General features: G+C 35.9%; 1 protein-coding gene and 1 long non-coding RNA gene across 7 annotated transcripts in view; one reads left to right on the top strand and one right to left on the bottom strand.

Moving 5' to 3' along the window:
- The window catches only part of LOC105196718, a 367,858-nt gene that overhangs the window by 167,547 nt on the left and 176,741 nt on the right, over positions 1–23,570 (bottom strand). The gene's annotated exons all lie outside the window — the stretch shown is intronic.
- Positions 8,599–15,833, top strand: LOC120357438. Its single transcript, XR_005574441.1, has 2 exons — positions 8,599–10,410; positions 13,866–15,833. It is a non-coding gene; the product is annotated as an uncharacterized LOC120357438 (long non-coding RNA).

Raw genomic sequence — 23,570 nt, 5'->3', positions numbered from 1 at the left:
GTGAAGTGAACAGTTTCGTCTGCCTGCCCGTTATTACAATGAAAGCAGATGAAAGACATTATTACGCGGAAATGTGAGCGGATTTTTTAATGATATATGATTTTTTGTATTTTAACTAAATTTAAATTTTAACTAAATAATGTGATTGCGATGCGTAACATACATTGTTTCGTTACATTTTATTTTAATATTTAAAGATGCATTTTCAATGTGATATATGTAATGTTCGCATATACGTATACAATTGACTAACAATAGGTATTGTAACTGATTAATTATTACATTATATAAAATTATTTTATTTAATCCTAGTGTATTAGTCACTTTTTTCTGACGTTAATACTCCCTGGATTCATTCACATAATAAAGAACTTTTTTATACTTTTAAGAATTTCTTTTCTTAGATTTTTTACACTTATAAATTGCAAAATGTTAGAACAACTGAACAGCATTTTGATGTAAAGAATCTTATTAAATATTATTTTAAACTAATTTTAATAACGCAAACTGTACTAAACTTGAATTAGCACCTGGATGAAAATTCATTCATAATACTTTAAAGTTAAATAGAAATAATTTGTGTTTCATTTTATTTGTAAATTATTTATTTGTGCCATTGTTATCACCGTTAACATTTAATTTCATTATTATTCCTTGAGTAAAAATTACTTTAAACGAGAATTTCAAGTTGAGAGACAATCTTGTAATTTATGCAGTTTTTTTTAACAGCCATAATATCACATGCTGTATCAATCAATATCAAACTGAAGAAATATGCAATTCATCGTGACCGGTGGAATTTAATAAGACCGCCAATCTCGCTCTCGTGATCTTATTAAATTGCATAAATTACAATGACGCGTACGCAACTGTTTCATTTCATTATGACACGTACTCGCGGACGCGGCTCGCAACATTACTATCGATATTCTCATCGCCACCGTCACCAATCGTCTCAGAAATTCATCGGATGAGGAAGCGGCAGCTGGGATCTTCAGAGAGGATCTCAACCCCCTGAAATGATACGTGGCAGACGGCGCGTGCTGATGCGCTCCTTAATAATCCTACTATCACTCCTTATTATCTCAGCCACGAGGCCAGAAACAGAACCCATTACGTCTTCGCGCAGCAGTGAGGCCAACAAGCTTATACCCTTTCCCCGACGACCCTCTTTTGACTCCTCCCCAGCACATCCCCATCGCAATATCACGTTTGCTCAGCAAGGTGCGCGATAGTGCAACGGGGGACGGTTTATGCATAAACGATGTAAGGGACGATGCCTTCGCAAGAGCGCGCAAGCGTCGATTACTAACTTATCATTCGACGCTTAACATTAGATTTCAACGCGATCACATGAATTAATTGGAATCGTAATTAAATCGTTTTAAGCATTCAATTCAAGTGACAAAAAGAATCTTGTTATTAAATCAACCTTGAAAGTCTTTGTAAATAGCTACGCTAAGTATAAAATATTATTTATGCAAACATTTACATTCTTCGTTGATAGTGCAAGATATTCGTATTGCAACAAGACCAATTTGCAATTTTTCACATTTTCCTTTGCATAGTCTAATACGGACTTAATGTTTCTCGCATTTCATTTGCGTGTCGATTTTTTAATTTCAGCTTCAAAAGCGCAAATAACTTTTTGTTCGAGAAGAAATAATTTCTTCATATAAAACGTAATAATTTAATAAATGTAGAAGGTTCGGAAATTGCTGTCATCTGTAAAAATAATATGCTTAAGAATACATGCAATCACTGGGCAATAAGTGATAGCAGTAATGCAACAAGTATTTAATCACCTGCCCTTACGTCCTTATTACTTTAATCCTCTCTGCCCCTGAGTATCCCTTTTCTCCTTTCTGCTGTAGTATGTACTCTTGATTACATTCTTGTGTGTACTTTTAAACCTCTTCACTCATTTCACATACTCATCGTACTATCATTATCACTTGAATGACCATGTTACATACTTGCACTATTATTCGAGCGGCATATTAATGCCGTATACAAACGACCGACAAATTATATAATATATCAGATTATTGCAACGCCATTTACAAATTTTATAAGACGATTGTGTAGACTACGAAACATGCGGGGCGATCATCTGTTATTCGATTCTACACTGCTAACACTCATTTATATTTATTAATATCAAAATCTAGCGTTAAGCGTCAAATGGAAAGATGTCGTAAAAAACAGGCGCAAGATTATTCTGCTCGCGATTGCCTGGATAAAAGTATCTTTAAAAACCACGTTTCGGTAACTCCAGTCTTTCTGCTGCTACGTTCAATTATACGGCTATGCTTTAGAAGAATGAAACACATTCCACAAGTATAATAGAAGCTAACTTCAACATTATCCGATATGCCATCATTATTGCCTCGCTTGTTCCTTTGAGTCTATCAGTTCCCTTAATCCTTAGTATTCCTTCGCTCCAGATAGTAACGCAGACACAACAAATAGCTAATTATAATAGTACATACTAATTAGTCCTTCAAACAGATCATCTTATGTCTATATGAATAATTTATCTACAGCAAAGCGATATCAGCTAGTAAATAATTTTAATTATTGGTAAATAATATTGCAAATAATATTGATTTATTTGCGATAGTTCAGTACTGTGTTAAAAATTCAGTTCATCTTGCATAATGTAATTTGATTGAAAAAAGTATTATTTAAATTGGACCAATGCAACGAAATAGATAATGCATATTGCACTTATTTCTATTATACGCTAATAAAAATTCAATTAGCCACTATCCATCGAATTCGCCAGAAAGGAGAAGTTGTTTTCGTCCGTGCACTTCTACTCTTAACCGCAGCCATGCATAGAGTACGCTGCACGTTCGCCACAAAATGCCGAAATTCGAACGGGAGTTGAGTATGCAGACTGCAGTTAATGTTAACCGTCGATCCTAGCCCGAGATGCGTCGGGTCAGGGTGTGAATACTTCGACCGGTTAGCTCATACGAAATTCCAGTTTATCGCCTCAAGCTTCGAAAATGGCCATTTTGGACAAGTTCTTCGGCATCGGTCTTCAGCGTTGTGGTAGATCCGCGTAGCCGGGTGTATCGTATTGTTACCCGCGCGCAGGCACTCGCGCCTTGCGCATTGTACGAGATTATTCGACCGCCTAAGTGCACGTTACGACGAAGAGAAGCTGCTTTAACTGTTGCGCGATTCCTGAGAGAGATCGTTATCGCCATTGTGCATACGAATCTTGATGGATCTGCGCGTCTCGCCGCATCGTCCGACGATAGTTACAAGGTACGGGACAATCCGTTGCGAATATACGTCACGGATTAGAATGCGTCAAGATCCGAAAATTAACAGCACTCGTCTAACGAGTTTCGAGATGCTGAGCTGACGCGTATCGAATGTCTGCAAGTGTAATTAATCGTTCCGTAATTTTGCAAGACAAATTAATTATGTCATTGAATCGTCGAAGATCTTCTCACTCACAAATATAATATATTTCCTTCGCAATAACCAATTAACAGTTGTATGAAGATTTTTTTATCATTATAGGTCTCTCACACAAAAAAAATATTTTTATCATGTATTTCTGTGGAAAAAAAGATATACGTAAATTTTTTTCCCAGCCGTATAGTTACGTTAAACCCCAAAAAAGTAACGACCCCACGTGTGGAATAAAATATTAAAGTTTAAGAGCTCGATAAGAAAAGATCTTACATCCTTATGAATTAACCACCGGGCTGGTTTTAGGGGACCACAAGAGCGTGTTTCGCCGGAGGGTCGTAGCAAAAGTAAGCAGCAGATCTCTTTTTCGAGATCCCTGTGCTTCAGAAGTTTATGGTTCTCTCGGAAAGAGAGGTCTAACACTATCCTTAACACGTCTAATTAATTGAGCTCGTGGATAAAAAAGGCCTATGAGAAAAAACAATCTTTCATCAACATGATGGAAAAAACCTAACGTACTTTACTTTTTCTTAAACTCGTATAATCCATTTCGCCATGTATTATTCCACATCATCTTAGAAACTCCTCACTCGGTTATTTATACTCGCTGTAATGAGCGAAAGACAGATAAGATATATTAAAGGATACTAATTTATTTTTAAAATATATTAATTATATCTTATAATATTTCAAAATATATAAGACTAATCATATTACATATTAATATCTGCAATACATTACGATACTTTTAAATTATTTAAAATTATCCTTAAAATGTGAGCAAATTGTATAACAAATATAAATTTTTATATCAGTGTAACATAAAATAAGATTTAATAAAAATAATAACATCATATGCATACTTGTATAAATAAATTTAAAAAAATTTTACGATTTTAATAACACACAATATGTATGTCAAGCTTGCTTATAGTAATTGTCTACACGCGACTTTTAAATTGCTAACTGCATTGTAAAAATGTTTTCACTGACCGTGTTTAAGAATCTGGAATCGCTGCTTTTATTCAAGGCAAAAGGATTATGATAAGAGAAAGAGTGGTCTCGATAGGTTGACTAGAGTAAAAGGGACTCATCCCATTTGACGGTGGAGGTTAAAGTGGAATTTAGCGGGGTGGAAGTTTTAATCTTCCCTAGAGATGATCGCCGAACCGCTCAGACACGCCAAGCGGTTAACTTCTTTCTTCAAGCTTTTTCTCTATTTCTATCTCGTTGCTTAAGATAGGACGAGTCATCTTCTAGGCTTGCTCGCTTCGCGGGCCTCGCTTCTCTCGTAATCTGTTTCTTTATCCGTCTTTAGACTCTACTGATATTAAAGCTTTGATAGACTACTATGTTGTTCTATTCATCTACAAAACGAAGTTAATAGATCTTCCTTGTGATATTTTTAGATTTTATGAGAGAGAGAGAGAGAGAGAGAGAGAGAGAGAGAGAATGCACAAAACATATTTACGTGACTAATTAAATTTGAATAGGTATTCAATTCTCAACTCAATATATTTGCTTCAAAATTATTTTTGGCGTCTGGATTCTGGATGATATTTTTAATTGTAATAATAATATTAGTACGATTAATAAAATATAGATATATCATAATTATCATCGCTATTAAAAAAACAAAGTAAAACAGAATATTATTAGAGCTTGACATAAACATACTAAAAAGTGCGCCAATGTACATGCATATATTTAGTTTGCATATTGTAGGGTGGATGCATTAATAATAAACGACCTAACTTTATGTTTGATAATACACGTTTGATAATAAAATGCGCATAAATGAGGAGAATGTACACTATCTACTTTAAATTAAAATAGGTATTTCAGGAAAATGCGCAACGCATTTCCCTGCTTTTATATATCCGGTAATTTAAGAGGCGCTAAATGTATGGAAATTAACAGTTGGAGGTGATACGGCTAATAAATACGCTGGTTTAATTCGATTCGACACGGTTATTAATCGCGTCAACATCGTTGAATTAGATTAAAGTGTAGCGACAAATTTATCGGGGGCAAAAGTTCACGCAGTTTAAAATAGAAATCAGGTTCATGTAGTAGAAACGCGAGCAGTATTCTATTCTTAATCGGGTTTTGTACACGTATTGAATAAAATCGTTATTGAGAGAGATAAACTAATTTCAAATACATTTACCTTTTCTATATTTATGACAAATGAGAGATAAGTATTTGAAAATAGAATTAAATAATCAATGCTATTTTATTTCATTTCAAGTCAGAAAAATTAATGTGGAAAAAGTTTAAAATAATATTTTATAAATTATCTAACATTATCACAAAAATACATCTCAATCAATTTAATTTCCATATAACTCCATATATTATTTTCCATAGATATTTTTATTAAAGTATTTTTAATAAAAATATTTTTAAAACATCTTTATTTTAATAAATCTTCACTAAATCTTTTCTAAATATAGTCTGAATATAAGACAGCCATATATTTAACTTAAATAAAGATTAAAATCATATTATTATTATGAGCAGTGAAAAAGTAAAATTACAAATGAGAATAATAATTTTACATCTAATGCGCATATAAATCTTGGGCAAAAAAAAAGTAAATAAATGCTTTATTAGATTATATGGTCATACATCAATTATCATGTTATTATTATATCACATGGAAGAAAGTGTGAAGAAAACCATCTCGAGCCATCAGCTAACAAGATTTGCAAAGTTTCTTCCTTAAAAAATCTGTCGCCCGGAAAGTTTTTCGACTTCTCTTTGTGACATAACCGACATCAAAGTTCCAGGATCGTTTAAGATTGCCGCATTATTCTCTGTATTCCTGATAAGGAAGAGGATTAAGAGTTAAGTGTACTCTTTTGTGAGGAGATAAAAAGGTGAAATGAGAGCAGCAGCTACGGATAAGCCACAGAGAGCTAAGTCAAACGACCCCGCATGTATGAACTTTCGCTGAAAAGGGACGAGAATACGATTTCCACACTTCCAGTATTTCGAATTTCCACTGATGTATCCGGTGACTTCATCGAATCTCTCCCGTTGTCGAAACACGTGTAAGTGTCGATCTCCTAGTGGAAACGGAATCAATTTTAGATGTATTACATGCGCTCGAATATACAGATTATTCTCACTCCCCTTTTCTTATCAGGAATATGATTATTCGAAAACAGTATGAGAATATATCTATCACTACTACCTAGATAGCAAGCACACTTGTCATCTTGTCAAAATGTTGTCAAAAGTGTCATTTTAACGCTAAAATAATGACAAATAACACTAGCTTGCTATTTAGCAGAATAAAGAGCAATTCTAACTTTTTTTTTAATTTTAATTTTTGTATATTCAAAAAAATTTAATAAAATTTCAATATTACTTTTTACTATGTAATTAGTATAGATTATTGAGTAGAAAAAGCTTTATTCAGCTTCATTCAAAGAAATTATACCATAATTAGATTCTTTGTATAAATTTTAAGCAATGCAAAAATAATGTGCTACTTTTTGCAATTTTTACAAAATTCTGTCTTCTAATATGGTAGATTTCTTTAAGTGCGTAAATAATATAATAGAAAGATGATCCAAATTATAAAATTAATTTTTCATTGTAGCTATAAATTATTTCTTTAAGTTTTTCTTACTTCACTTCTCCCAGGCATTCAGTTCTACCAGAGCTAACGTGGCATTCAAAAGCTTAACGTGGCGATTTATATATGCTTACGTCGTCATCCCGATTCGATGAATCGATTTTTCAACGATTGCGAGGATCGCATGGATTCGTGTTTAAGGTAATCAGTATGCGCCGACGATCTTAGAGCGAAATCACGAGACCGCTGGCATAAATTAGTCTCGCCAAATCTCGGCGTTTCCGGACGCCCGATAATTGGCTTAGCTCAGGACTGTCGGCTAGACAATAGGGAGATTCCCTCCGCCGTGGAACTTCTACGTTCTCGCAACCTCATTCGCATTCATTGGTTTCCAATTAATTCCTACAAAGCGGCGAAGTTATTAAGCCGCTAATTGCAAGTCTGCGCCGTCGGTTGGCTGCGAATGGTGTTCACGCGTGTGTGTACGTGTGTTTGCATTACCGGGAGGCCCGCATCTTCGTGTGCAGTTGAAAAAGTAGGTATTCTCGTTATTAATAAAGACGCGCGCGAGCACGGGCGCGTTGTCGCAGCTGCGCCGTGAATTATTGGATCATATCTGATGAAAACTTTCCGGCTTGACTCGATTTTGCGCCGCGTGCAACCGTTCGTGGAAAGGAAAGAGTAAAACGCATCTATCTTGTCCGTCTTAATAAAGAGAAGCGTCATATTATATTTACACATATACATTTATGCATCTGAAAAAAATTCTTAAAAATAAATTATTTTTGTAGAAGTGAGAGATATATTTCTGCGTTGAGTACGATTCTAAATTATCCAATATTGTTCGATATCGCGTTGCTATAATGCTCCGAGCTGCATCGCTCAAGCTACGTATCGCTTCGTGTAGATTATCGAACTTGTTTCTGTCCAAGCGCAAACAAGATAGAGAACTTCCGGTTACGTTTCCGTTCCGTCGGACTTCTCCACCCGTTTCATCTCATCTTGAAGGATTAACGGGTATTATACGCTGATCCTCCAAGTTGATCGAATATCTCCGCCCGCGGAAGGTTCTCCCGTATGCCGAGGATGATGTTTCCATATTGACCAGCTGAAATTGCTCACTGTCTGTTTGATCAGATGTTATGTGCATAATAGCCATTTTGGCTTTGAACCGATCCGCAAAGGAACTTTGTGTATGCACAAAGATCTCGGATATTGATTTCGAATGCAAGTGCAGCAAATCGAAGCAATGCACACGACTGCAGGAGGCTCTTATGATATTATAAGGTGTATGTAATGTACGCGTGTTTGCGAGCGCTGACACGACCGTGTCTGTATCTCCGATACTTCCGGCGGGAAACGGAAGTCGCGGGGAAAGGGTCAGAAAAAAAGTGGCACCACCCGATATTCGAGAAGCTTATAAAGCTCGCAACGTAGGCGGTCGGCTTTCACGATCCGAGTCGTTCCCCGGCTGAGATTAGCGCACGGTCGGATACGCGTGTGCATGTGTGGGCGCACGGGGGCAAGATCTCGTTTCGCTCCTCGAGGGTTTCAAAGCTCGAGCAAAACATACAAAGCCCCGGCCCGGGGTATTTTTCGTCGCCAGACGCGCTACATAGGGAGCGGATGAGATATAAGGAGAAAGGGGAGGGGATTCGTGGCAAAATTCCATTTCGAAAAGTCTGCCAAGACGTTTCGGTGGGTACCGGCGCGGGCGGCGGCGCGGCGGTTCCGTCGCGAGACTCTCGAGAGCCAGTCGACGATTCGCAGCGATCGAAGGAAATGGTATTCGAAACCGTCTTATTTCGCGAGGCGCCGCGCCGCCTATTTTGCCGCATATCGATCCGATATTGCCGGCAATAGCGATAAAACCTGCATTCCATCGTATCCGGCACGAGACGGCTTAAATCGACGTTCGCGGCAACGTCTCCGAAATACCCAGCGTGTAAACAAATGCAGGACATTGTGCGGCTTACACTAAAATACTGTGAATACGTTGCCATATATCGTTAATGCATTGCCGTACAAAGGATTTCAATTATTTATACAACGATGGCTTATTCATGGATCTCCGTAAGAGTAATAAAAATTCTGATGAAAATGCCTCATTCCATCCGCGGCATCGCGTTTCTATTTATTACGGAATTAATTGATTATGCCGGAACACATTAGTAAAAGGTACATGACACGTAATGCATAAAGTATACTGCAATAAAGCGGGAGATTAGAGTAATTACAATAGCATTCGTTTGAGCAATGGTTTCGCTTGAGAAGAATGCTTTAATCAACCCATTTTCCTTTCTTTGTACTGCGAATACAATGATGAAATCGATAATCTCGCCACGCTATTATTGCATTAATATAATGCGATAAATAACATTTAATCAAATCGAACGTTCCCAGTTTTCGTGTTATCTATTTGGCCGAGCTAAGCGAAATATAATTAAACAAACGGTGAACGACCTTTGTAAAAATAACATATGATAGATTAAAACATCCTCTACTCGGAATATTGCAATTTGGTTGATGCTAACAAGAATATTTCTGGTATTGGAATATCGGACTTTTTCTATTCGATGGTACTTCATTCATTACATATAACGAACGTATTGATATATAAAATACGACATTTCACCGGGTAAATTAATCTTTTCTCAAGCAATAATTTAATTTCTAAAAATTTAATGAAAGGTATATAATAATATTCTATTACTAATATAGGAAATAGATATAATATTTTTAATTGAAGATTTAATTTATCCAAAGATATCCGAAATATATTTGTAGAAATAAAGAAAAATTAACGAAACCGACTGACATGAGATTTGAACTCAGAGAATTTTTCGTTGCACCTAGAGTGCTATATCACTATTGCATCAGTGCTCTCATAATTATTTTAGTCATTTATGAATACTTTACTTGGTCTTACTGTTCTTTCTATTTTCCTACATATTCTTAATGTTCGCTAATATTAATGTTAAAATCATTTCTAAATAATTTTGTTTATGTGTTTGCTTTTCGAGCATTCATCGATTCGACTAGAATACCGCAGAACAATGCGCTAAATCTGCAACGAATATGTCGAAAAATGATTACAATCGTTTTCTATACTAATCACTTTAAATCCCGACTTTATTCCGCATCAAAGAACGCAGTTTTCTTCTATTGGACCATGTCGAAGCGCAACAAGCAAAATGCCGTCTGAGTAAAATGGATTCCGCAAAAGCGGGTGCTGTTGATTCGCACCACATTCGCAACAAACGTTGCTCGAATCCCGGGCGACCCAATAGTAAGGTTGTGGTTCGAATATTGGAAAAAAAACGCATCCGGAAAAGTTTCGGCAATTGAATGCAGTCGCAGAAAGTGGCACGCCGGCGGTACGTGCGCTATATGTACGTATGTACGTTTCCTTTCACATTTAAGATATGCTATCGTGGGGAAACTCGCTTCCGCAATTATAGTATGTATTCTCTTTATGAATTCATTCTTAATTAATTTCGCACGATTCAATATTCGTTCACTTATTTATAAAACGCTTTAATCATGTACGACTAAGATTAATAAATAATAGTATGTTCACGTGAGTTACTCGATAAACGATAAATGCATTGTGTTTTGATTCGATATATATATATATATTGCAAAAAGTAATATCCAACGCAGGTTAAACTTCAATGTTTCCCAACACGGAAATTCCATCTTGCTTAATTTATTGTCAAATATATTTGTAAGTTTTATCGGCGCTATTCTTCGTGTAAAAAGTAGAAACAACAGTCGTTCTAATCGGACGCGATACAATTTAAGTTTTGCAGTACATCTTGCATCTGTAACTGCGTCCACGGAATCGTAAGCCATTTATTGCGGTTGAAATAAACTACCACGCAATGTCTCAGACGTTATTGCACATCCGGGTATCATTAAAGGAGCACAATGTACCAGCGCATGTATTTACTACCGGATTGTCTCGGATTGCGTACGCGCAAGGGAAACTTCTTTTCTCGATGATTTTGCCAGCTTTGCATCCGAATTGAATTCCTCGCGTTCGAAATTGCGAAATAAAATTAGCGGATATTCGGTTTAGCCGGATGTAATACGTAGAACAATCATAGAAACGTAGAACAATGAATAATCAAAAGAGAATTACTCTCATTCACGTGTATCGCGTTTAGCCGCGTAACAGATGGAGGATTTAAAATACCCAAGAATTTCCAGTTTCATTGTACGTTACGTTGCGCTTGTATTCGCGGCCGCGCGACGCATACGTATCAGTGGCCGCGCGCACGGGCGATGAGGAATGTTTCGGGGATGTGTTACTTTGATTTACGTTACTCTTAAATCGCGGCTATTTTATGCGACGGCGCCATTACGACCGCGTGGCTTTTATCCTGCGAGCAAAATAAAACGCCCGAAGGAATTTCTCTTTCCGCATCGCTGATTAGAATTCTCGACAGCGCGATTACGGCGTCAGCATGTAAATTAGGCGGGATAAAATATGCGCTTTTATAAAAATTATAATTACAACGATTTCTTCTTTGACGGGACGCGCGGAGAAACTATATCGCTCGATATTCGCAGAGTTATGTTAGCCTCATCAAAAACTACGATTGACAAAACATACATATATGTCATCCGATACAAAAATTACTTCTAAGTTATAAATTAATATTTCTATAAAGAATATATTTTTTGTACGCGTGAACATCCAGTGTATGGCTCATTATTGGCATTTTACATTGATATTGTTTAATTTTGAGCTACCCCCCCCCCCCTATATTACGTCAAGTAATATCCGCGTTTATGATCTTGAGTAAATTAATGCGTCGAATAGTAAATTGCAAAATTCTATGGGATTCGCATAGGATTCGAAAGAAATTATACATGCAAATATAGTCCGCGTCACCTTGGCCGAAGCAATAGATCCTGGAAGAGATTAAAAATCCCTGATCGGGTGGCGGAGGGACGGAGCAAGGGGCCGATTGAATCGCCTCAATTAAAGGAAACTCCTAATTATCAGTCGGGAGCTTCGGCAATATCGGAAAACGATTTGACTTAGCGACGGGTGCGGCTAACTCCGTGGCGCTTTCCGTTCATTCCGCCGCGACAAATTTACTTCGCTCAATGGCGAGTGATCTACGATTGCGGCAACCGTCTAGCATTTTCTAATTTATCCTCCCTATAATCGGATCATTTCGTCACGGTATCGCCCCCGAGCGCCCTGTTTGCGATTCAATCACGGCGAACTCTTTTAAGTGTTCACGACGGAAAGACATAATGGAAAATATTGATTAGAAAATTAATTAGAGCGTGGTATCTATCTATTAACCACGTCATCGTGCAAAAATTATTCTCTCCGCCACTCCAACAAAAACTCAACACGCCCCGCGCTCGTATTATTTCTCTATGAAGTACTTTTACATTTTCATTCTTCGATAATTTCTCATTTTCGTTTTTATTTTCATACGTTAATTAATCGAGATATTTATTAGACCGAGAGAGAGATATTGCGCGCAATTGTGCATTTTTATATTGTAATACATTTGGTTTTCAATTTTTAAAACGTTTTTAATGTAGATATTTCGTTCACGTCCACCGTGATTCTCAACGATATTAACTGGGCCATTTGTCGTCGCATTTTGCGGTTTCTTTCAATGACTTTCCTTCCCGTGATGCGTCGAAAAGTCCTTCGAGGGCCAACCACCGTCAACGGAGCTTTCAGAGCTTTCACGGAGGTACACAACGAGGTCATATGGTGGTTCCGCGCCAAACTGTCCGCCGCAATTCCAGCGCATCTTCCTTTTCTTGTCCTTTCGAGTACCAGACGCCTTTCATCACTCTTTTGTACACGATCCGATACCCGAATGGCTATCTACATTATGGTTGCTTTCGTATTTTCACAAGTGAAAATGGCCAAGTGGCAAATGGACAGAAAGGACCGCGGGGGTTGATGAAGAGAAAGGACGGCGCTCTTCCACGTGGAAGGACTCGACGAATCTCTTCGCTTTGAGTGCTACTGCGAAACTTAAAGGAAGCTCTTCAAGGAGCCTTGTGAAGAGCGCTACTTATCCAATGATTCTCTCGAGTGTCGAACTAATCCATGATAGAGAACGCCAAACGAAGTACAATTTCCTAGTTTCCCCAGTAACGCCTTGGCTATGCTATCTCAAATCTGTCATGTGCAACCTTAAATGATTAAACAACTTTTCGAAAAATTCAATCAACATTCGTTTCATTTACTCTCACTTACGCTGATATCAAATACACTTACATACTCAAAGTAATTTTTTAAATTCTCTCCCTCTATCTCTTTCTCTCTCTCTCTCTCTCTCTGTCTACGTTTCTCTCCCTTCTGTGTCTTTGTCCAAAGACACATTAACATTTTTGCGATCCTTTCAAGTTCCATAATTTTTCAGAACACAAAGGAAGATATATGAACGACGAGCAGTGGCGACGTTTACGATGTTAATAATATTAACAACGAGATAGTGACGCATTGTAATAAAGTAATGAATTTTTATGATACAGAAAAGATACGAAATAGAAGATTATAAATATTAATGAAATTCCCAGCGTGCATAATTCTTTGTATCAGTAACTGTGAAAAGCAGATAATTTGAAGCGTTTTTCTCAGCCGCACATTTAATTTCGCGCGATTAAAACGGACTAGTTTTTGTGCAATTATGATGCAGTCGGCGCCGTGGTGGTATCTGAATGAACGTTTAAGTAGCGAGAATTTGAGACAATGAGTTTTGTTGGGAATGCGTTTGAAGGAAGAAACTGGAAGGCAAGAGAAAATAATCGCAATGCGTTTGCAGGACGTGCCAAGACCGATCTATTCTTTTTTTTCCAGCCCCTTCTACCACCCCTCCTGTGCTTTCGACTATTCATCCTCTGGCGCGAGACTACTTCCGAGCTGGAATCTGCATAATTGTACGTCACTGCTTTCAAAATGCATTTTTCCTTTCGTGCCGTTAATTTTTCGCATTAACATCCTTGAAAATTAAATGCGATTTATTGAACATTTACACAAACAATTTTTATAAGCTATTAAATTATAATATATAATAATAATACGGCGTGCAGATGAGCTTGCGTATAACAAACAAGCGAGTGACTTCTTCAACGAAGATTTTACGATTATGTTGGACGACCAACACTTTCAAGAGAATAAATTCTTTAACAGAAATATATATGATATATATGTGATTATAAATGTGACTTTGTCAGTTAGCGTCTGTATACGAATGTCATTTTATCGGCCTAGAAATTTCAAATTTATTTCCAACTTCAAAGCGCCAATGGTTGAACGATCAATACAGGTATTTTGTTTGCAAGGCAAAAGTTTGCTTCAACTGGGATATTTAGGAAATACTCCATGTTCTACATTGACAAAGAATTTACTACAGTTTTATGGTTCCGCCATGTCCAAGGCAATATCCATAACGTTACCATAAAACCGTAATACCGATAAAAATCGGAAATCTTTGATTTGGGTGGACTTCGAGAAGTTTAGACCCGACGATTTGGAATCCATTTTTCGTTCGAAATATTCCGAAATACACGTAAAGCAGTAAGAAAACAAAACTAATCCGTTAACGTTTCACTTTTATTTTCAATCATTTTTAATTCAGTTGTTAATTATAATGCGATTTGATACGTTTGCGTTATTAGAGACCGTATTTAAATAAAAGTTACATAATTCTATTTAAAAAAATAATCGAACAATTTTGTTACTCGATGATATTTTTTCCTACCGTAATGTTGATTTCATGTTTTGTGATACAGTGTTTGATAGAGGCGTGATCGACGTTCGAGTTCGATGTGGAATAACGCCCAATAGAATTTTCCCCGCGATGTTTTGCAGTGAGTTCCGCATAACAGTTATTCCAATAAAAGAGAAAAGGAATTGTGCGATACCGTTTCCGATGGTGCCCTTTGTGAAAATCGCTCGCGCGCGCGCGCGTTCTATTTGTATTCCATTTTCACCGCAAATTTCACGCGCACAAAAATTCTATTTAATACAGTGTACATGTACAAAAGTCTATCAATTGTACGTTGAAGTTGGAACGCGAGAAGTTGTTAAACGGAAGAAGAGAAAATAACGAAAAGCCGTCGGAAGTGTGTATTTAGGTTCGCGATTGCGGAAAGGTTGAATCACCACGGCAGGTTGTGGTGAACTATCCATAAATATCGATTTCCGATGAATTCCATCGCATTGCGCTTCTCGCAGTTGTCATGCGGCATTTCTTAAGACCTTTAAGTCCACAAAGCTTGTTATGTCGATCTACGGCCGACATCGGAGTGGCAAGAAGTAGAAAATGTCGGACGAAGGGAAGGTGGAATCTGCTCGGAGGCAGCGAGTCGAGGACCGGCAGGACGGAAAATTATGATCCACTCAGGGCAAATCCCTACTCTATTTCTGGCGGACAAAATCCTTGAAGTTTCTGGCAGCGTTTATCACAAAACTCAGGGAAAAAAAAAAAGAAAATACACAAGAAAAGCGTGGTGTTGAGTATGCGCTATACTGAAGGAAAAGTTTAGTGGCTGCTTACGGGCCCGTATAAAATTCGATAGGAGTAATTCAGAGTGTTGAAGTTAGAAGTAAACTTTCGAAGACAGGTTTTCGTTCAATTAACGCAATTCTAATACGCGGTAAACGTCTCCCGCGACGATGAGGAACCATTTGAATTGTCAACGCGGACATTATGACGCTTTTCTCTGTCCAGTGCACAATGTAAAAAAATCTATTAAACAAAAAAAGGGTAAAAGTATTGTATTAAATTTATAAATGCATCGTTACATGAGCATAATGGAAAAATATTGGTAATCAAACATTTAAAAATCTGAAAATCAAATCTTCCATTCTGATAATTATTAATAATAAATTTCTGCAGAAAATTCTGCAGATAAAACTGTTTTGTTGAAGTATTTAAAAAAATATAGATTAGCAAATAATTTTATTGAACTATTAAAATAACGTAATATACTCAAGTATGATAAGCAAAAAAAATTTGATATTCTAGCAACCGCACTGTTAAAAATGTCATAAAATTTAATTTCTTTTAAATTTACACAGGTACATTAAATTTAATGTATCTATAACTGAAAAGCATGTGCATAAAATTTAGCTTTTGACAACATTAAATGTTTTTAAGGTACCTGTTTGAAATTTGCTTCCGTTACATAACATTAAATTTTGCGTGTTTTTAACAGTTTACGCATCCTATATTATTATTTACATGCCTAATGCAAATTATTTTCGCATTTATTCAGCGAAAGCTTTTTAAGATACTTAACAAAATCGTTCTGTTGGTGTATAGGTTACAATCAAGTAAGTGCTATTGAGAGATATTTCTTCTATTCAGGTAACTTTGCGCGATCGACCTAAAAACTAAACTCCTATATCACAGAGTACTAATCATACAATAACTGTGTTCGTAATGAGATATAATCTACGACAGGATATAATAATCATTTACATATTTATATTATTCAGATAAAAAGATACAAAAATTTAATAAGAGTTTAATGTAAATTTGACTAAGTTAAATATAAATTTGATTGGATTTAATATAAATTTGATTAGGTTAATTAAAACATTAAAATAAATTATTCCTCATATTTGCTGAGGCAAATGAGATTAAAACTCATTCTTTCTGTCGCAATGAAATAAAGCACACAGTGCTATCACGTGGAACTTTCTCATAGAACTTGAAAATTGAGAGACGAAGCTTGTTCGTGACACTGACATCAATAACTGTCGAGCAAATAGACGTGAGTGCTTATCCCTGAAAAGAAAATTGCTGTTCTCCGAAGGCGGACAGCCTACTTCTCGCGACGCATCGCGCGGGACTCATACTTTTCAATTTATCTCACACTTTAACACACAGCATTCAACACTAGAATACTATATAATTTTTTATATTAAAACAAATGGCGCAGTTGACCCTTAAAAGTTAAATGATAAAAATTATTTATACTTAACTTCATTTTTCTCTCTCTTTTTCTGTCTCAAACATATTAGATAGGAATATATAAAAAGTAATGATGCACATCGCATAAAAATACAATCTCTTCACTGCTCGATTTTTTCGCCTGTTCCGATTTCGCGGTTTAACCCTTTTTTTCTCGGAAAATTACCTTCCCCGCGGTACAGATTAAAGTTCAACGATCTTGTGGAGCGAACGATCTGTGGCAGTGTAGGTTTGGCAAAAATCGTTTACCACAGATCGCATAGCCGGTTAGCAGTGCGAATAAACACGAGCCACGAGTATATTTGCGAGACCGTAAAAAGCGTAAGCAATTTTCCCTCGCCACTGTAGAACGAACTACCAACTTTTCGAATATCGCGAGCTAAGAGAGGGGTCTGGGAAGTACCTAGCAGAAAGAAGTAATCTCGCCGGCGTTGCAACATCTCTCGTTTTCTTATTGGGCCATCGTTTAACGTAGGACAGGGCGGCACTCGTCTTCTCGCGAGATCGAATTAAAAACCTGACTAGCATGCAGTTGGCTCTTATTGAATTGTGATCAATATGCATTTTTCTTCCTTAATTAATTACATTAAGTATATTGATTACTTGTATGATATTATCCTCCCATCAGATAGATATATAAATTTCAATTATAAGATAATTAAGTAATTTAGAATTTAAATAAAGTAGAATAAGAAGTTAAACTAATTTATAATTAAATAAATTATAAATTTCGCGAATAATTACGTTTATATGACAAATAGATAAAAAACGTAGCAAAACTGCTATGAAAAATATCTTTCTTTAAAAATCTAATCATTCATAAAAATTAATATTTTTAAATGTACTTATCTTTAAATTAAATGTCATATATAAATGTGAGAAATCTTCAGTAAAAAATTAAAATAAAAGAATTGTCATTTTTCAATCAATAATATTATCAACGAGATTGTCTAATGTAGAAATAAAAATCATATTTTTCGAATTTGACGCAGGCTGCAGAAGCTTTTGCTTATTTATTCTAGTGTCAATCAATCGAAAAGAATCGAAATGTAAGTGATATCACTTGATGATCAATTATATTTAATACATCAGAAATTAAATATAAGAATAATTGTTTTCATCTTTGCAATCTTTTCCAATATATCATATATTGATTTTTATTAGATTAAAAAATCAAGGTAAATCATAAATTATTATTGGAAGTATTTTCAAAATATCGAATATTTTAATATAATGGCAAAACTTATTGGCATAGAGATAATATCGAGATGATACACCGAAAAAATTCTATACCGCGGAATACCTATTAAATTTCATATCATTTTACTTACACTGATAAGCGATATAAAATTATTAATAACTGCGGATGATTAAAAATTGTAAAAAAATTAAAATAAAATTGATGCTTATGTGTATAAAAACAAATATAACAATATAACTAATAATCATTAACATGTACTTAATTTTAAATAAAATATTTAAAATATACCTGTGTAATATCTGTGTATTAACTGTAACTTAAACATTTCATATTTTTTTTTTATTAATAATTGTGAAAAATATCTTTGATCAATAATTGTTTAAAAAACTTTCTAAGTACTGCTTTTTCTTGTATCAGTTTATACAATTTAATTTTAGAAAAAAAGCCAAAAACTCTGGATATAAATTAAATTAAAAAATATTAGGAAAGAAAAAGAAGAAAGAAAATGAAATAACACATCTAAAATCAGTAAATTTTTGCTGCAATTTGTTCTACAAATACTCGTTTATTTTTATTTCACAGTACACATAAAGAAGTTGTGCAATTCTTCATAACTCGATGTACCTTGTTTACGAACATTATGAAGAAATTTAAGTAAGTTTTATAGTTTCTAAGAATATCAGTATTTTAGTTATTGAGTTTTACTACATTTCTGCTTTTCTTTATTTTTCACTATTTGTCTAAGGAACAAATTCAGGAAATTAATCAATTACTTTATATTAAAATTAATTAAACAACATTATTAATGTATTGCATTTTCATATATAATGTTCACAGTTATTTTCTAAAAATTTTTGAGAATACATAGAAAAATATTTTGAATTAATAGAGAGAACTTGGCAAAGAATATAAAACATAATTATTATTTTCTGAAATAATTTCTTTTCTGCAAAAATTACTCTATCCTTCATTATCACTTTTTGTCAGCTTACTCTGATATAAATATTCCTGACTTTTGTTTCAGGTTTCGAGACTAATAGACTTTATTCTGAACTTTTATTTTTCATTTTATGCTTGTTTACAGTTATATAATAAATCAATAAAAGATTTTAGTTCTCTGGAATTAAATATTAGTATTGATAGGTCTTATCTTATCCATTTCAAGACAATGGATCTATGTAATGTTATATCTCCCTGCAACATTTTTATGATCTTAAATTGACATACACATACACTTAATACAATTTTCAAAGATCCATTAACTCTAAAATAAAATATTTGTAACTCACCGCAATGCACAGCACCGAAATACCGATTACGTTGAAATCACATTGGTTTGTAATATAATATAAATCCAGATTATAGCAATCAAAGTAATGAATATTTCAAAAAATAATATAATTACGCGTACGAAATAATTATAAATAATTAATTCCGAACAAAACAAAAAAAGCAGGATATATGTAAAATAATAAATAAGTTATTTATTTCATAATTGCTCCGCTGTCGCCTGTTGCCTTCTAGGTCTCGACTTTCTCCTAGATTTCATTGTCATATTCACATAATACTTGAAAAATAAGATCATATAATTAATTGCAATTGCGCGATATCTTGTATTTCTAAAATTAATCATGCGCATTCTACTCTATTGAAGGAAAAAAAAATGAATTTACGATCCTTTCGAATTCGACAATATTTCGTTATGTGATACCACCATGCGATTAAGGAAATCAAGTCAACGTTTAATAGCTAATTAAAACGTATCGTATTTTATCAAGAAATAGTGTTAATAAAACACGAAGCAGTTCGTAACAGTTGTCTACCAGCTTGAAATTCGAAGTGCGAGTGATTTCGGTGCGAACAGCGTGTTATACGCAACAAAAATAAACGAGTGTCGTACTTCATCAATTCATTACCGCTACGAAATGTATAAACGTGCACTAACTGAAATAAACGTATATCAAATATACTCTACTCCTGGTATCTCAAATTAACTATTAACAAACGATGGAGTATCATTTTCCGTTCAATCGGCGGCTATTCACGTATTATTTCGTTCTCTCGATCCGAAAACGGTATATTTAGATCCGCAATGTGTGCATATGGGAAACTCATACCACGATGCGAAATATATTCGAATCTAAGCGCTACCACAAAAGCTATGCGTACGCCGCGCCGCAAACATTGTACACCGCAAAAATAAGTGCCGAGAGCATTCTGCACCTGTCTGCTCATTAGCGCAAGGAAATATTTAATGCAATGGAATAAATCGCATAAATGGATTCATCGCATTTGATAACTGTTCATAATGATAACGTTTTCTCGTTATATTATCAAAAACGCGTTTCGAAAGAGAATAACATTTTAAAAATACGCTGCTACTTTCCAACTCGAGTATCATTACTTCTTCTTGATGTTTTGGCACCCGCCCTTTTAGTTTGGTCATCCTCGGGCAAAGGTTGAATGAAATCAAAGTTAATTAAAGATAAAAAAAATCCTCTTTTCACAAATTACGACTCCTGATTTTCTTGTTTGCATTCAATACGATTGAAAGCACAAAAGTCAAATGTGCGAAAACAAAATCGATTCAGCAAAAATTATTTAAGAAAAAAATTATTAATGAAGTATTTATGTAAGATATTCTAAGATAAACGCGTGCTAAATATTTTGTTCCTTGTGATAAGTTAATATTGACGGACATCATCGCGCATCGATGTCTAACATTTTGAAGATAAAAATCTCCGTTATAATCAAACAAGTAAATTAAACAATTAAAATTTAATATAAAGCATAATAAAAAAAAATAAAATTAACAATTTATATAAATAAATTATTGCTTATTTTCAACAAATTTTCAATAAATGTATACTTTTCATTAATTATACACGTGTGGAATAATTTTATCATAATTTTCAAGCTTCATAATGAAAATCATTATGCAGTACGGTAGAAAGAAACTCACAGCAATGTTAACAAACAATTAATATTGTTATATTTTATATCTCTGATGACACTCCTTTTGCAAGTGCAATTCTTTTTCGGATTGATTGACGCAACGTTGGAATAAACAAGTAGAATGCTTCTGCATTCTGTGTAAAACACGAAAATGTTTTCTGCAACAAAATTTAAATAGTTTCGTTGATTGTAATGAAACGATTTCATTCCTTTTAACTCCATTTTTCATCGAGAATCCGTCGTTCGAAGCTCGGACCGTAACTACGCACATTAAATCTCGCTTCGTTAAACTGCAAATTCGATGTTCCAAATGCGCTTTTAATTAACTGAAAATATCGGATCGATCTACGACAATTCGTTAATGGACAGTCATGTTAGACAGACGCGCTTTCCTCCAAAATTGATTAAACATCGCAAACGACGAATTTCTCTTTAACTCCAGTAAGTTCGAAAGCACATTATATCGCGTACATAGTTTCGCGCCGTGTAAACCCGTGTTAATTTAACGCAGTAGTTGAGTAATTACACGTGCATTCGCGAAATTTCATTTCCGCGGTCGGGTTTAAGTAATTAATACGAGCGAAGGTAATTAAAAGTGTTCAAAATACACTTACTTTCGGTGTATTTACATCATCACGGTACGAAATCGGATTAAATTGAACCGACAGATGTAATTTTGTGACAGAATGAAAAAAAAGATTATTGTTCGATAATTCGAGAAAAATGTATGAGCATTAACAACATGAAAATACCAGTTAATAATTACTTTCTGATTAATTACTATTATTTGTTCGCTGTACTATGAGGTTATCCTCGCAGTTACAATCTAGCCCCGTACAACGCGGTGTTACAGATATCCCGTACGTGAGCTTCGCGAGATAAGTCGTTTTTACGACCATAATTCACAGCACACGCAATATCTCAGAAACATTTGGCCGGTATCGAAAAGTGCTCAGATAAAAGCGGATCACTCCTAGTCGCTCGGAGTCCTGCGCCAACAGCGCGCAACGTACGTATTGCATCCCACGTATCGCAGATCACGCCCCTCTAAGATGGATTTTGCATTTTATGGCGGATAGATATCGCGGCTTTATCGCCTGGCAAGATGTGCGCCGCGCGCGTTTTGCTTTATCATCCGCGTGTTTCCACCGAAGTCAAAATTGAAATATAATCCATCGCGTTCTCTATATCCCTCTATCCCTCGTCCTTATCTCACCCTCCCCGCCGCGCCGCTCCAAAGTTCATCGCTCCGCCCTGCGCTTCGCGCGCTACGCGGCTGTTAGTTAATTTTCATTAAATAGACAGGTTCGTCTAGCTTTCCCTATTTCCTTCTCCCTGGTTCGTTTTCTCTCTGGTTCCGCACGTGCTCGAATCAGAACGATACACGTAACGTAAACTGGTTAACATAGTTTTAATTGTATTGCTTAGTTACAATCGTGCGCGCGCGCAGATATATCTCTCGCGATGCAGATAAATAATGAGTCCGAGTTGCAGTTGTACCAACTACCCAGCCCATTTACATTCTAAAAATCCTTTTTAGAGAAAGACAAAATGTACGCCAAATATATTTTTAAAAATCTTTAAAAGGGTGTGCATTATTAAATAAAAAAAAAAATTAACTGCTTAACACAGAGAGTAAAGTATGACAATTTAATTCGTTGTAACGCACTTTGCATACCTGATGAATGGCCGCATTTTCAAAACTTACACCGCGACATTACTTATCCAGTATACGAAAGCACTTTCGTTCTCGGCGCGACGCGACGCCGGTCGCGGACAACACAACGCGAGAAGAACGAAGTTGAAGCACCGCGACGCTTTCCTCTATTCGAGAGCGTCGTGCACGGCGTCGCGACGTGCCGGAGTTAGCTCCGGATATTTTGAACAATATTACTGGCAGACTGTAGCAGCCGTCGTCGCCACCACCGCGGCCACCATCGCGGCCGCCGCCGCCGCGTCGTGGAAACTTGGCGCATATAACTCACGTCGAGATTGCTTTAGTGCGAGGAGAATCGGTAGAGGGACACAACGAACCCGGAGGGATGGTACGAAAGGGGTTGCGCGAAGAGCACTCGTGACGAGTGCGAGAGCAACCAGCCGGCTGCACCGCCCATGGCAATTCCGGCAGGCCCGCCGGCTAATTGTTCTTGCTGCAAGTTACGAGCCCGCTCTCCGCCCTTGCCAAGCGATGACGAGCGGCTGCGATTGCCGCTCTCTCGAATATCGACAATTCGTGCACGACACGGCTCTTCCGGCTCAGGTTGCCGTGAGCAACGACCACAGTCGATTTCCGAACGATCATGTTCGATGTTGCGTTAAAACATTATTGAGTGTACACAGCATTTTGTAATTACTGACGATGCTCGAAGGCTAAATAACCAAGTATTTCCAGCCTTTCGTTGATTAAACAAATCAATTTTCTTCG

The sequence above is a fragment of the Solenopsis invicta genome, chromosome 3 (genome assembly GCF_016802725.1).
Source record: "Solenopsis invicta isolate M01_SB chromosome 3, UNIL_Sinv_3.0, whole genome shotgun sequence".
Lineage (NCBI taxonomy): Eukaryota > Metazoa > Arthropoda > Insecta > Hymenoptera > Formicidae > Solenopsis > Solenopsis invicta.
Note: the sequence above shows the minus strand (reverse complement) of the source record. Positions and strands in the feature narration are given on the sequence as shown.